The sequence below is a fragment of the Epinephelus fuscoguttatus genome, linkage group LG5 (assembly GCF_011397635.1).
Source record: "Epinephelus fuscoguttatus linkage group LG5, E.fuscoguttatus.final_Chr_v1".
Taxonomy (NCBI): Eukaryota; Metazoa; Chordata; class Actinopteri; order Perciformes; family Serranidae; genus Epinephelus; species Epinephelus fuscoguttatus.
Window position 1 is genome coordinate 35089321 of NC_064756.1, and position 16207 is coordinate 35105527.

General features: G+C 41.4%; 1 protein-coding gene across 2 annotated transcripts in view; it reads left to right on the top strand.

Moving 5' to 3' along the window:
- Window positions 1–9361: 9361 nt before the first annotated feature.
- The window catches only part of slc8a2b (solute carrier family 8 member 2b), a 233013-nt gene continuing 226167 nt past the window's right edge, over window positions 9362–16207 (top strand). The window contains exon 1 of one of the 2 annotated variants that reach the window (XM_049576373.1): window positions 9362–10605. The gene's annotated coding sequence lies outside the window, so the exon portion shown is untranslated. Of the gene's footprint in view, window positions 10606–12485; window positions 12538–16207 lie in introns of those variants that run through there. The other variant, XM_049576375.1, reaches the window with a different exon arrangement.

Genomic DNA, 16207 nt, shown 5'->3' on the forward strand with positions numbered 1-16207 from the left:
CCAATAGTAGTGTGAGGCTGGGACTCTACAGCCACAGACTGTAAAAATAATGGACATAGCTAAGACCCATTGATTTTTGAGACTCCCATTCTGAAGTCTTGATTTCAGCATTTTGGCCACTGACATTTTTTTTGTTGTTGCCTGAAGTGACCATATTTGGGCAGGAGGCTGGAGCTGTGGAGGAGTGAGGGGTGGATCTGACTGAGAGGCCAAGGACACTATCCACATACAGCCTGTCACTCAGAGCAGCCATACTCTTAATTTTGCATAAATTAAAGCCTTTATCTAAATTTGCTAATCAGACGAAAAAAAAAGAAAAAAAAAACAAGAACAACATCAACAAAATTAAAGAATTCACTGAGATTTATTACAGTTGATGCCTGATTTTTTTTATATGAATAAAATGATTGATGGGCTTATTATGGGCCTGCTACAGTCACAGATACCAGATTTCTGTGTCTTTGCTGCTGCTGCTGTCTCCCTCTTCACTTCATCATTGTTTCAATGAAGAGTGTGTTTTTAAATAACTTGAAATAAATAACATGAAATAAAGTGTGTAAGAACTTCAGGTGATGCACAGCAGCCAGCAGTCCAGGCTCCAGATGAACTGACACAGGCTCATTGTTGAGGAAGTCAGTGATAGATTGGACTTGATGTTGTGGTTTCTCCCAGGTCACTTCTTATCTTTTCTGTTTCGTTTCCAGCTGAGTGGAAGCAGGTGACCAAGTCAAGATATTTATTCTACTCCACCTCAGGAACAATCACACCTAACCTGCTTTACTCTGCTCCCTTAAACCACCAAGAGTCTGTGTTTGTACATGCGTGTGTGTGTGTGTGTGTCTGTGTGTGTGTGTGTGTGTGTGTGTGTGTGTGTGTGTGTGTGTGTGTGTGCGTGGGCGCTTGCGGTATGTGTAAATGACTATGTGTCTGCATGCCTGTCTCTGTATGAGGGTGTCAGGTCTTCTCATTGTGTGCTGAAGTGTGTTATTTTTGGATTTTTCGTAGGTGTGTGTTTGTGTGTGAGTGTTCTCTCCGTCTCTTTGTGTCCTTGTCACTGTACTGACAGTGTGTATGCACACACTGACAGTACAGTGTATGGTAGTGGTGGCTTGAGTGGCTTGGGTGTTGTGTGAGGATGGAAAAATACACAATTTTATCATGCACTGGGAAAAAAACACCATAACTTGATCGTGATTAATTTATAGTATTGTAAGAACTGTGAATACTGTGTCCAGCAGCACCTGCAGAGACTGCTGGGCAACCAACAATAAAACAAGCTGCATATGCACTGACCTCGAAAAATTCAAAAGATCTTATTAAAGCATCAGCATATTTTATATTGAAAGATATGGCGCTGTTTGCTATTTTAAAGGTTGGAAAGTTTAACTTTTTAAGATTGTTTAAATGTTTTTCACTAAAAAAGGTGCTCTAAATCTCATGATATGCCAGCCTGCTAACGTCTTTTTCAGTGTTAGCATTTAATACAAAAAAAAGAATATACAATTTTATTTTGTTATAATTTGTAGCCTACTTTTGAAAACAATATGAGCTTTTTGTAAATGGCAGCCAGTAAAAATACCCTTGATTTAAAAAAAATTGGTCACCAATGAAACAAACTCTGAAAAAAATCCTCAGTGAATTTACATTTTGTACAGTGAGGTGGAAATGACCATCACCCAAACGGACAGGTATTCTTTTTATGAATAAAAAAATATATATAGTTATTTATTTAAGTTATTTCACAACACATGATACAGTTCATTAAAACATAGATACTAACCTGAGTTTAATGGATTTACTGTTTATTAGACACAAATGAAACAAGAATTAGCTAGTTAGCACAGCCCGCTTACCCTCCACCTTACTCCACGTCATGAGGACTTTACATCCCAGGAGAGGAGCCACTGTAGCAACTCAGCTTCAGCCAGTGGAAACCTCAGCCATGGGGTTCACAGTGGCCAGTGGCAGTGAGGGGTCTAAGTGTGCATTTACACCAAAGCGTCATGAGCGTCATAAGCGGCCGGCAGCCATTCCTTTTCAATGTATGCTTGCTACAAAGGGCGTCTGGAGCGTCGGCAGCAGCGAGCAGCGCGATGCCAGCGACTGGAAGTTGAGAGAAGCTCAACTTTACGCAAATGAGCAGCGACGCCACTGAAGCAGCAGCGAGCAGCAGCCAATTGCAGACTGTGATATTCCCCGTGGAGTAGCTGGGTTCACAGGACTTGGTGGACCCAGATGGCCCAACGGTACCGAGCCCTGCGTTTCCTCAGCAAAAACACCGCTGCAATACAAAACAGGCTTCCCAAAGTGCAATCCATGGTGAAAGAGGAAGCGGTAGATGTACATGCTATATATATAGACACACTTTTTCCCTCCAAAGAGCTCCCGCTTATTTACCACCAACCAATAAGTTCCCGCTTATTATTTACAACCAATTACATTTCTCTTGGTCCTACGAGTTATCCTGTACACAGTTGATCAGCTGAACACATCTGCAGCGCAGTTTGAAAGCCCCGCCCCTTGGCAGCCTTCTGCAAGCCCTGCCAGAGCTGCCAGGCAACGCGATGCCAGCGACCTGAGCGACTGCTGGCGCTCATGATGCTTTTGGTGTGAATGCACAGTAATGCGTGTAATGGCACCAACAAAATGTTCTGATCCAGCGGGGACTCAGGGTGGTCAAGAGGGCGGTCAGGGGTCAAACCCCTGGTGCTCAGTCTGGCTATGGCTGAATTTAAGTTGTTTGTACTGAATTTCTTTGGCATTAACAGTTGTTAAGTCATGGAAAAAGACTCTGTAGGATACTGTAGTGCACCGTGAATCCATAGCAAAATGCAAAGTACAGAAACAGAGAAATACCATTAAGTGTCAACAGAAATATGAGCTGCTGCAAAAGAAAGCAGCAAGGCAACCAGCAAAAGTCCTTTACACGCACGGCCACCCACACAAGTGTTCTAACTTATTCTGCACAAATAGACTTCATCTGCCGACTGTGTGGACGACAGACTGTGCTTCACTGACATTTGTCTGATGTCCTTTTTAGTTTTGTTGAACCTGATAATGTAGGAAATGCTACATCTTTATCATTCTTATTGGTTGACAATGTTTTGTGACTTTAAACTTCAACCTGAGCAGGTGTCTAATTAGCAGGAATACATCCAACCACAAGGAGACTTTGATCTGATATTACCGATCTACCTTATTCACAGACATGTCAGATATTTTAAAGACATGTTGTAGTGTCACAAAGGACAGAACAGAACAGGTGTAAATGATAAAATTTAAGATGACTGAATTTCATTTAGCTGCTTTAGTGTGCTGACTGTCACACCATTCAGGGCTTACTAGCACATGTGAATAAAGCAGCTATCCATATTTTTATTACTTTCTATACAAAATGAAGAAGTAAATTTAGATGTACACATGACTGGTTTCCTCATGTGCATCTGAAAATCAAGGATATACAGTATGACAGAATAAGAGATATTCAACACCATGTGAGTCAGTGCTTGTTTGTAAATGTTTGTTAGTCTTTGAAGTCGAGGGCACTAGAGGGTCTCTGTTTGAGAAATGCAAATTTAATCCCAACTTCTGTTTGGTTCAAAGATCTGCGCTGCTGATGGCCATGGCCGGAGGCATTATGTTGTGGAGTTGTCTGTCTGTCTGTCTGTCCATCTGTCCATCTGTCCCATTCTCGTGAGCACGATATCTCAAGAACGCCTTAAGGGAATTTTTTACATTGGGCAAAAATGTCCACTTGGATTCAAGGATGAACTGTTTAGATTTTAATGGTCATAGGTCAAAGTTCAAGGTCACTGTAAACTCATCTGTCTCATTCTTGTTGAATGTGATACCTTGAGAGCACCAAGGGGGAATTTTTTCAAATTTGGCACAAATGTTCACTGGGACTCAACAATGAACTGATTAGATTTTGGTAGTCAAAGGTCAAGGTGACTGTGACCTTGCATCAGTCTTATCCTCATGAGCATGACATCTCAGGAACACCTTGAGGGTATTTTCTAAAGTTTGGCACAAATATCCACTTGGAGTTAAGAATGAACTGATCAGAATATGGTGGCAGACGGTCAAAGGTCAAGGTCACTGTGACCTCAGAAAACATGTTTTTGGCCTTAACTCAAGAATTCATACACTAATTATGACAAAATTTCACACATATATCTCACAGAATAAAATGATGACATGAGAACAACTTACGTCCACAAGGTCAACTTCACAGTGACATCATAATGTTCTGCAAAAACACTTTTCTGGCCATTATTCAACGTCATATCTCAGGAGCAGAAGGGGAGATATTTGGACAGGTACTGAATTGAAGTGTGGCATCAGTTTCCACAGACATGGATGTAAAGTGTAACTGCAACTCAACTAGCTCTCAGAGGCATACAGCTATGGCGGTAATTCTAGTTTATCTTTATCACAACAGTCAGATAAGACATACTGAATTTGAGTTAAAGGCATAGTCCACATTAGAGCTTAGATCGGGCCCAAAAAACCCAGCCCGACCCGGCCCGAGCCCGTGCACGTTATGTCTGGGACCGGCCGGCCTGTCCAATTAACTGTAATTATAGGCCCGAGCCCGATTTAAACCCGACATTTTTCAATAAGTTGGCTGTTATAATTAAGAGTATGAAACCACAATTCTTGTTATTTCAGTGACAGAAATATAGGATCTTAATGAATGGCGCAACATGGAAGCATGATTATGTAATAAAACAGGTGTTTATTTTAGGATCCAGGTGGTGAAGGGCTGTGCGCACAATGTTGCAACATTGTAACTTAGTCTGTTGTAACTTTATGTGTCATACAAAGTGTGGTTTAATTTTACTTTTTATAATAGCCTATTGTATCGTCTGCCAGGACATGTGGAAAGGATGACACATTTATTCGGCAAACCACCATTTATTACTGAACAGTACAGGTTACTGTTGGCTGTAACCACGTCAAAACAACCAACAAACAGCAACTTAGCTGTAACTCCAACTGTGCACTCCTGCTCTCTCCTCCAGCTCACTCATACACACACCAGCACGCGCACTCACACAGCTCTCATCCCCGTCACACTCGCACCCCGCCTCCCTACCTATACTCATTCAATCCCAAACATGCCATTAACTCACACAGAACATTGACATTATAACAGAACATTTAATGCAGGGGATACGGTCTGAATCTGGCTCATGCTCTTTTATGCCCACCCCTCCAACCCTATTTTTTGTGTTTGTGAAAAATGCTCAATTAGGCTTAACCCACTCAGACCCCCATCCATTCGAAAGGACATAACTATTCAAGGATGTCTAGGTCTATGATTACTGTCATCTGACTCCAACCAAGTGCACATGGGATGTCTGTAAACCAATAACAGTGTTCCATATCATCATCATCATCATCATCATCATCATCCATGATGTGGAACACTGTTATAAACCAATAACAGTGTTCCACATCATCTAAAGTGGAACTGTCTATAAATCATATTGTTAAAGTACATAATTTGTATTCAAAGTGTTTAAAGTAAACTTGAGGTGTTTTATTCGTGTCAAAAAATCATTTGATGGATTTATAGATTTTACTCAGGATCTTCTCAAAAATATCCATCCACTGGAATGTACAATGGACCTGAGAGTCACTGGAAAATGAGGAGGGGAAATAGTGTCAAAACAGGGGAAAAAACTGTTCTGATTTTACTATTGATTACTATTGATACAGCCAGCGTATAATGCCTCTTAATTGATTATGTCCACAAAATATTCATCTCAGGAGGTTTTCAACATACTGTTATTTTGAGATAATTCAGAAATTAAGGATATTTTCAATTATGTTTTTTATTGAACAAAGGTCTGTTAAGACCATTCATCGTTATTTTACCTATTTTACCTATTTCTGATTTCTGCATTAAGATTTGTCCATTGGAATTGACAGACAGAAATTAGATTTAACTACTAACATACAATAAGCCATTATAAAGCTCAGAAACATCAGTAACCTGTCACCATGCTGCATCTGATGCTGAAATAAGAGAAGATTGTTCATACATGATGTCTCTCTGTGTCTGTGCCTCTCTCCTCCTCTAGTTTTATATGATTTAATGATAAACATGTTATTTATAGATAAATCTGCCACTGCTGTCTGTGTTCATTTACATAATCGCTACAATAGCATCATCGTCCAGTGCTCACATGCTGAGACGCATGTGATACATCATATCGTTTATCTGCATCGAAGCAGAAGTCACTGCTGCAGGCAAACCCCAATCTGACTGTATGCGTATGCATAATTTAACTCACTGCCATGTGTGTATGTGTGTGTCTGTGTGCATTTCGTGCACCTACTGTGTGTAAAGTGGGTCCTATTTGAAGATCCACACTAATTACCTGACCCAAAAGCCAAAGGCCAGTGACTCGTTGTTGTAAAGACCCCAGAGCTTCTATGTGTGTATGTGTGTGTGTGTGTGTGTGTGCAGGCACCTTGACGGTGAGACTTATAGTGCACTGCAGAGGTCATTCTGGGGTCATCTAGCCAATCTGTTCTCTCTTCCTGTATTTGATGGTATTAACTAGAAGCTGCAAGACAAGTTTTACTACCAGACTTTTCTCCTCTCTCTGTTAATTAATGTGGGTGTAGAGGACAAAGTGCTGTCTTTATACCTCTTACCTAAACGACAGAACAGGTCATTTGCAAAACGACCTTTGGCAAGTACCAGCAATCCAGAGGTTGCTATTGTAAACATGTGATTAATGTTGTGAAATCGTCACAGTTAGGCACCAAAACTACTTTGTTAGGTTTAGAAGACAGACGGTGGTTTTGGTTAAAGTTAGTAATTTTTTATGTAATTTAAAGGAATACTTCACACTCAAAATGACCGTTTGTAAATTAATTAGTAATGCTGTGTTATCTTGAATTTGTGAAGAAAACTTTGTTTTTCTTGCATGCCTTGTGGAAAAAGGTAACTATATCATTTGCTCAGTATACTTCACAAACACACATTTTCACTGAAAAACCTTAGTGTTGGAGTCTGGCTTCGAAGAGAGCAAAGGTAAGTTACACTTTCGGTTTTTCAGTCTCAGTTTCAGTTTTAAATAGAAAGGTTTTAGCATGACATCAGTTGGGTATGTTAGGTTTCTCAGGTACATTAGGTAATGCCATTTCGGCATGATGCCTGCCAAGCTGCAGACCACTGTTCAAGACCAACAAACAACGAAACCAGTTGTTTTCTGTGATCTATGGCTGTTTTACACCAGGAATAGAGTCACGGAAAACATCTGTTTGTTTACAGAGATATTGCTGCTTTTCCAGTGAGAATTCTGCCACCAGCACTGGGCATTTTGAGCCAAAACATGATCTGTTCCTGACCAACTCAGTGGTTTTTGCACCTAAACCCAACCAAATATTAACCACAGTGCTGTTGAAATGAAAAATTTCAATGTATCCACTACATAATAATGTGTCAAATGTAGTCTATCTGTGGTTTGCAAAAATGTACAATGACAACATTTTTTCTGGCTATTGGGTTGAGTTAGAGCAACCAAAGAAATGAAGGATGACCAAGTGTCAAGGAGAAGAAAACACTGAATTTGTCCCAAAAAAGAGGATTTTAAATATGTGTGACTGTTAGAAATTTACAAAAGAATTAAAAAAAAAACATTTAATAAGTATTGTATTAGATATGTTAAAACTCATCACTTGCAATATTCAGAAAAATAATCTTCATTCACAATTTGGGTTATTTGTACAGTTTATCAGTTGTCCTGTGCTGTTATTGTTATGCATTAAATGTAATATGACATATCCATAAAATATGTAACTTAGTCAGGAGTCATCAGTTTGCTCACTGGTAGAAAAGGGATCCCTTAAGGAAAATGGTTAAGAACCACTGCTATAGCCATTACACCATGCAATCAACATTTACTTCATGCTGATAACATACAGCAAAAAAAGGGTCTGTTTCCACTTTCAATGCACCTTTCAGTAGAACCAGATGTTGTCTCAGCAGTGGTGTGAGGTAGTCATGATGGGCCCCAGTGCACGCTTTTATGATGAGCCTCAGTGCAAGCTATTATGATGGGCCCCAGTGCACACTTTTATGATGGGCCCCAGTGCACACTTTTATGATGGGCCCCAGTGCACACTTTTATGATGGGCCCCAGTGCAAGCTATTGTGCACATATCGTCACATGATCAGAGACTTGACATTAATTAAAATCAGCATACACATTCCTCAGCAATCATCATTGTATATCTGTATATAACAAAATAAGAAATTAACAATTTAATTATTTTAACAATTGATTTATGGAATAGTCAATTTATAAGTAGGCCTAGGCCTATTCAATAAGCATATAATTTTACTATAGATGCTAATGACTATTTAACAAAACAATTCATTCATTCATCTTCTAACCGCTTCATCCTCTTGAGGGTCGCGGGGGGGGGGGGCTGGAGCCTATCCTAGCTGACATCGGGCGAGAGGCAGGGTACACCCTGGACAGGTCGCCAGACTATCGCAGGGCTGACACATAGAGACAGACAACCATTCACGCTCACATTCACACCTATGGACAATTTAGAGTCATCAATTAACCTAGTCCCCAATCTGCATGTCTTTGGACTGTGGGAGGAAGCCGGAGTGCCTGGAGAGAACCCACGCTGACACGGGGAGAACATGCAAACTTCGCACAGAAGGGCTCCCACGCCCGGGATCAAACCGGCAACCCTCTTGCTGTTAACAAAACCATTAATAAATAAATAAACATGACGGAGAGGGGTTTGCCTTTGTCAAGAGCACATATAGCAAATGGCAGTTTTTAATTTAATGAGAGTTCTTCTTTGAACACAGGCATATTTTCACCCAACACATTGTACAAGGGGCCACTTTCTCTATGGGTCCCCCACCTCACAGGCCACAGTGCAACCGCACTACCTGAACTGTCTATATTTACGCCTCTGTGTCTCAGGTATATTGTGCCAGATTCTATCAGGTTTTATAAACTTGCCACACAAAAAAATAGAAGCAGAGCACACTGTGAACACACTTACAGTGTAAGCCTGTGGAACTGTACATAAAGTTAGTAAAAATGATAAACAAGAGGCAACACTGAAAGCAAAATACCTGGCAAATAAAAGCAGAGCAAAACGAGTAGAGTGTGGTGGCTGAGGAAGATGGAGGAGGAAAGGAGGTGTACATTATACTGGATGAACTCTAAGAGGTAGATTTAGTACAGTGTGTCTATATAGAGACAGACTGATTGACTGAATGTATTTCCTGCTGCTTGGTCAGCAGGCCTCGGCAGTCAGAGCCTGAAATGTGGCACACTGGCTAAGTAATTGGCTCTGCTCGATACTTTGATAAATGCCTCCTTCTCTGCTCTCCCCTCCAGCCCTCCTCTCTCCTGCAAACACCCCTCTGCATCCACACTTCAGTTATTAGGTTAACTGAGAAAATGTCAAACTGTGGAGCCTGCTAATATCCAAATTTAGATATTAGCGTGTCAGGTATAATAATGTATAATGTGATGTCTAATATTAGAAAAGGAGGAGAAGGCTGTGAGTCATGCCGGCTGCAGAGCATCCTGTTGCAGTCATGGTTAATCAATTTTCAATTTGCTCTTTGTTTTTTTTCTCCTCTCCATTGCTTTATATTCTCCTTTATTCCTTTGGTTTCTCTTTTATACTCCACTCCACGTCCTGTATGTCTCCTTGACGTCATCCCTGTGCCTCATATCTCTCATGTCTCCTTGTTTCTTGTTTCTATTACATTCCATTTTTAATCTGTTCTTTAAATTCACCACTCCTCTCCTCTCCTATTGTTTTTACTTTTTTCATTTTGCCTCCTCTTCTGCATCTCTCCCTTTAGTGTTTTCTCCTCCTCCTTTTTTCTCTTTCCTCTCCTGTCCAACCCATCTCTCCTTTAATTTCATCCCTAATTTTGTTCCTTTCCTCTCCTCCACTCTCCTTTTCTCTTTCCTTTCCATTTCAATTTTTTGTCCACTCTTGACTTATGTCTTTCTCCTCTCCTCTCCTTTTTACTCTTTGAGTCATATTGCCTCCTCTTCTGCATCATTGTCTTCTCTCTCCTTTTTATCTTTCCTCCCCTCACTAATCCATACGTTTCTCCTGTAATTTTATCCGTCCTGTCCTCTCTTATCCCTTCCCTTCTGCTCGTTTCCTTTCCTCTCTTTTCCTTTTTCCATTCCATTTCTACCCTTGACTTATGTCCTTCAACTCTCCTCTCCTCTCCTCTCCTCTCCTCTCCTCTCCTCTCCCGGCCGCATATCCCCTCTCACCATCCATCCGCGCCCCCGAGGACAAACCGCGCTCCTCTGCACCCCGCCCGGCTGCGCGCTGTGTGTGATGTGTGTGATGAGGGACCGCGGGGAGGGTGAGCTCGAGAGCGTGTGTGTGTGTGTGTAGTTTGTTGAGTGTGTCGATGCGAGAGAGAGAGAGAGAGAGAGAGAGAGAGAGAGAGAGAGAGAGAGAGTCGAGCAGCGGGCGCGGGGGGCGCAGTACCGAGGACAGTTTTCTCTCCCACTCTTTCATACTAACATCAGATACTATGCTTATTGCTTCGAGTGGCTGGCACTAGAACACAAGGTAAGAACAATTTCCCTTCACACTTCTGCTCTGTTTGTGGACACTGTGTGCATTTTGTGCGTGTTTGTTGTGCTCATGTGCGCTTGCATAGCCCCATGCGGGCATCACCGGCTGCTGACTGTGGCCGTGTATGACCATGTGGAGCTGCCTTGTGGTGCCAAAAACTCGAGTACTGACAGAGTATGTCTGTGTTGTGTGTTGTTGGTGCTTTAAAGCCTGTAAATGGATAGATAACTAGGCGTCAGAGCCTGTGAATGTCTCTCCATAAAGACGTGCCATGCGAATATCTGCTTTGACAGGCAATTGCTCTGATCTTTGCAATATTTTTGATATATTTACAAGCCATGCTCGACATGATCAGGGTCGCGTTTCCTCGTCCATCCCCTGAAGCATCTGTGTCCTATATTCCCCTGAAGTTTTGTAGGAGCGTGAGTGAAATGCTAAGGATGTTGCGGGGATTTTTTTAGTGAGATGCACATAGACTGCATGAAGCCTCCTGCCCGGCGCTTTCATCCAAAGTGCCTCCCAGTTTAATGAGCGTTGCTGCCCGGCGTGGCCCCAGAGGGAGCCCGCTGGGAGTGTGTAGGTGTTGTGTTCAAGCGCAGAGATCAACAACACCAACTCTTGACATCTGTGCTGGAACTGCCCTTATTACTGCGGAGAAACACTTCATCACAGATATCTGATTTTTTATGATTCTGTTTTTTTTTTGTAAATAAAACAATAACAAAAGGGGCCTTTTAAGTGTGAAATCTTTTTGAGCTGTTGTTGCTTGGTTGGTGAGACAACGCGAGGTTGTAGTAAATCTCTGATGACACTGCGCCTCTTGGCAGCGGAGCCCAACGTCAAGTCAGCACAAAGAAACATACGACTTCTGGTTGAATTTTCAAAATAAAATCATGCCTTTACTAGACTGTGAGTTAAAACTACAAAATGCACAGCTTTATCTGCTTTTATAGGCTGGTTTTGGCCAAATGTTTGCGCTCTTATATTGGATCGTTGTTGCGCGTCATCCATCCTCAGACCTGCCAAAAAGCAAAATGCATAACTGATTACATATTACAATCAGAAAACACACTAGGCTGCTGCTAGATTGCATACTACAGTCCACGGTAGAATGAAGAAAAAAGTAGCGCCTTTAAGATTTTATTTTGAAAGATCCCAAGCTCATTTTCCGCTTTCCTTGTGCCTTTTTCTGTTAATCTTGACGCAGCAGAGTGATCCTTGGGTGGGTTGTGGGATGTTTCTCCACCCTAACGTCGCCTTAACGTATAATTCATTACACTAGGATCACCTCCACAGACTGTTGTATGTTATAATTCAGCATCCTCGCTGAGCCACTTCTGCTTTGAAACGCTTGGGTGCAGGCATCGTTCATTAATGTTGCGTAACTGTGCGTCCCAACCTGATAGAGCGATACAGAGGAATAATTGTGCACAATATATGAAGGACATAATAAATATGGCACGAAACGGTCACCTCAGGGCATGCATGGAATATATTGCGCCTTATGGTGTTTGAATTTAGCCTACATCAGATTGTGTTTTTATTTTGACCATGTGTGTTTTTAATACATGATTTCAGCTCCGTAAGCTTCAGGCAGATCCGCAGGGCAAAGAGAGGGATGCACATGATGATGTATGTGAAATAGCTGATGCATTCAGTCTGAAGTCTGGCAGTAGTTTTAATAAGGGGATCGGTTATATGAGCCGGGCTGCAGCATGCGGGCAGAGGCAGAAGTGAAACGGGGATCCTCCTCCATGTGCGCAGAGGCTGCAGCGGGGCTTCCCTGGGCTTTTCCTTTCTCACTGTCTCCTTTGCAGTTTTTCAGGGGCTTCCCTCCTTTTACCTGCACCAGCCTCACACCCAGCCCATCCACCATCTACCTCTCTGCCAATGGGGCCATGCAACCCCCCCAATCCATCATTGGAGGTAAAAGGCTGTGGGATACAGATGCAGCAGCAGCAGGACAAAAAATAGCAGAGATCCCTGAGCGAATGTTTTAGGAATAATTACTCATGTTTAATGAAACTCAGAATAGACTGTGGACAGCAGTGTGAACACAAGGATGATGAAACTTTTGTCTTTCTGTGCTTTGATGTTGTGTATTTGCTCATATAGCCTTTTGCACAACTTAACCAACATATTTAGCTTCTTCTGTCCAAAATCCAAGTGCTTTCTTTACCTTCTATATTGGCTGATGGATTATTCATTGACCTATCTGTCTCCTCTCTGCATCTCCTCTTCCTCTCCTCCATTATCTCCAACCTCTCTCTCTCTTTCACTCTTGCTTGCTCCCATCTTCTCTTCCCTCCCCCTCCCCTCTTTGCATCTCCTCTCCTCCCTGCTCCCTCGGCATCTCCTCCCATCCTTACATCCTCTATGTTTTTTTCCTCCTTTCTGTGCTGTATTGCATTTTGCTATAAGGCATTTAGCTGACTCTCTTATTACGAGCCACTTACACAGAGAGAGACATATGTCCCCCTGTTTTCTGCATCTTTTAACCTTTATTTACCCGCTGGGTGTTGTGTTGCTCTTTCATCACCGCCCCACCTCACACTCGTTCATTTACAAATCACACTTGGGAAAAGCTCCGGCACAACCACATCCCTTTACTGCTTGCTGTTACATAACATTATACTTTCTATCTCGGCTGTGAGAGTGAAAATCTGCAACATTTTGATACAGTAACATTTTTCTACACTCGTAATTTAGCAGAAAGCCACATAATGAAAGCTTTCCCATCCGTCTCCTGATGTGATGATGTGATGCATTCAGTGTGTTTGGAATAAGCAGAAAAAGGAAATGTAAAGTTAGCATGAAAATGTGACACATGCAGCACCTCAAAATGCATCAGTGGAAAAGGAAGGAAAAAGAAAGATTAACATCAGCGATGCTTTAACTGACGAAATGATTTCTAGGCTGCTCAATCCAGAGGCACTGGCCAAGAATGCGTCGCACCTAAGAACCTAAGAGACCTAATGTGGCTGTTTGAACAATGACTTTCATGTGTTAAAGAGTCTGAGGTGTGATGTTGTTAGAGCATTTCAAATGTCTCAGCATCCCAGGATGGATAGTCATAAAGAGCTTCTTACTGACAGTCAGTGTCTTAGAACTGCAGCAATTAGCCAGCTGGTTGATCAGTAAATGAACAGAAAATGAATCAGCAACTAAGTGAGAATTTGCTGCATTTCCTGGTTTTACATCATAGTAAATTTAATATCATTGGGTTTTGGACTGTTGCTGAGACATATTAAGACATCTGAAGAAGTCACCTTGGGCTCTAGGATATCGGGATTGTCTTTTTTCACTGTTTTCTGATATTTTATTGACATTAAGATGGATCAGTTCCTTAGATGCAGCCTTATCTTAACCAAAACTCCTTACATTATTTCTAGATAAACTAAAAGTGGACTGAATGCACTCTTCCTGGTAGCGTTGTCCACCAAAGCCTTTTTTTTTTACTGTCGCAGGGATCGACATTAACACTCAAATAAACTCTGTGTTCGGGCAGGTGCCATGCTCAATGGTTGTCCGATGGAGCAAGCGCAAAATAAATGTGATGTCTAATGTAACGTCTGAGAATGAACTGCATACTGTATCACTGAGGTGGAGCTTTTCCTGCTGAGCTGTGTGCATGAGTCTGTCTCACCACAAAGCATTGAACAGGACTGATGAGAAAGATCTGATACACTCGACACCATAGAAGTTAACTCTGGGCTTGACAATGTTATAGACGGTATAACGTTACTAACATGACATAGCTCTGGAACGCTGCATGCAAGAGGCTTACATTGTTTTGCCTAGAAGCTAACATTAATGATCCTGTGAACCCGAAGTTAGAGCGACTTTAGCTTCTGTACTGTGGCGTATCCTCCAGTGACAGGGAATATTTAAGCAGTGTACAGTTACAAGATGGATTTAAATCAAATCCTTTACATTCGATTACTGTTTTTGAAATGAAGACAGAGGTTTGCCCCCTGGCATCCAAAAAAACATCACTACCTCTCTCACCATATTGCTCTGTTATCTACTGCAACCTACTAACAAAGAAAATGTGGTTTTATATGACTGATGTGGCTGGCTAGTCAACCAAAGTCTCATACGACTGAATGAACATTTGTGAATGCCCCTGGAAGAGTCATTAAATATTTGAAACTTTTACAAGAAAAAAAAAAAAAGAAAAGACAGAGACTTTGATATTAAAATAGTCTGATATGGATTTTTTGACATATATTTTGGCATATAACAAGAGATAAATGCTCACTTAACACAGAGACACAGGATTACAGCTGGAAAATGTATTTGTCATTTCATGGGGACTTTAACCATGATGCTAACATCGTTCCAACTAGGGCTCAGGTGCGACTGTATTCCTTTCAGAAGCTTTGTAATTCAGCCTTGAACTGCTGTGTCTTTTTGGAGACTTTACCAAACAAAACCAGACTGATAAATCCAACACTGAATGTCCTCTGTGATTACTTATCTCTTGTTTGCTTTATCAAAAATTATCAATTTTGGGTGAAACGCTACACTCGTCAATGTCACTTTTCACCCAGCTGTCCAATCACAGTGGAGGAGGGGTGAGACAAATACCACAAAGACCAAACGTCACATAAATGTACAAGCACTAAACAACAACTGGTGTTATTAGCTGAGAAAAAAAGCTTTGATGAACCCATGACCTTATAAAAGTAACCCCAGCGACTGTCCGACCAATGAGAATTTGGTTAGACAAGAGCATATCAGCCAAACAATCAGCTGACTGCCCAGAAGATGTCAGCCCTAATCTTGACCAAGTAGTTATTGTACTTATAATACGTATTTTTGGAAGGCCCTGAAAAACTACCTTTTTCATTCTCTTTGCTTTTGAAAACTTGTAAGAAATCCTTTAAAAATAGTACTTGCATCTGCACCAACACATTTTTAGAAATATCCTGGTAACTAACAAGCACGCAGGATTAATCACACAACTTCCATGGAGGTATAAACAATTTAGAATTTATATTTGCACAAAACACCAAACAACATAAAGAACTCACAAACGGCAATAAACCAGAGAAACAAGCATTTATCTTCTATATCAAAGTAAGCATCTTTCTTTCATCTCAGCATCTCATTATCCATCCTCCTCGTGTCTCCTAACTCCTCCTCCATCCTCTCCGTGATTGCTCACTTGGGAAACATTCAGGGTTGTTTCTGTATCCCAGCCTCTCATCCACAGCCTCTTTTCACACTTTAATTACACAAATGATGTGGCTGATTGGTGCAGGGTAAGATTGTGGTTGTTTGAGTGTGTCAGGTGGCTCATAGAAATGGAGACGGGGGATTGATTTTTTTGGCAGGACAGACAGATAGATGGGCAGACAGGTCAAAGCTCCATCACTTTAGAGATTTGAATGTGAAATTGAAAACGTGGTAGTGCTGTTTTGGCTGAAATTGGATAGTGCTTTGTGAGATACTTGCAAGCGGCAAACAAATAAATCACCTAACAGGCTGATCATTCCCATTCCTTACACCTCTAGTTTCATTGTGCAGAGTGAAATACCAGAGAGATTAACTTCAGGACAGACAGGTAAATACACAGACAGACAGACAGACA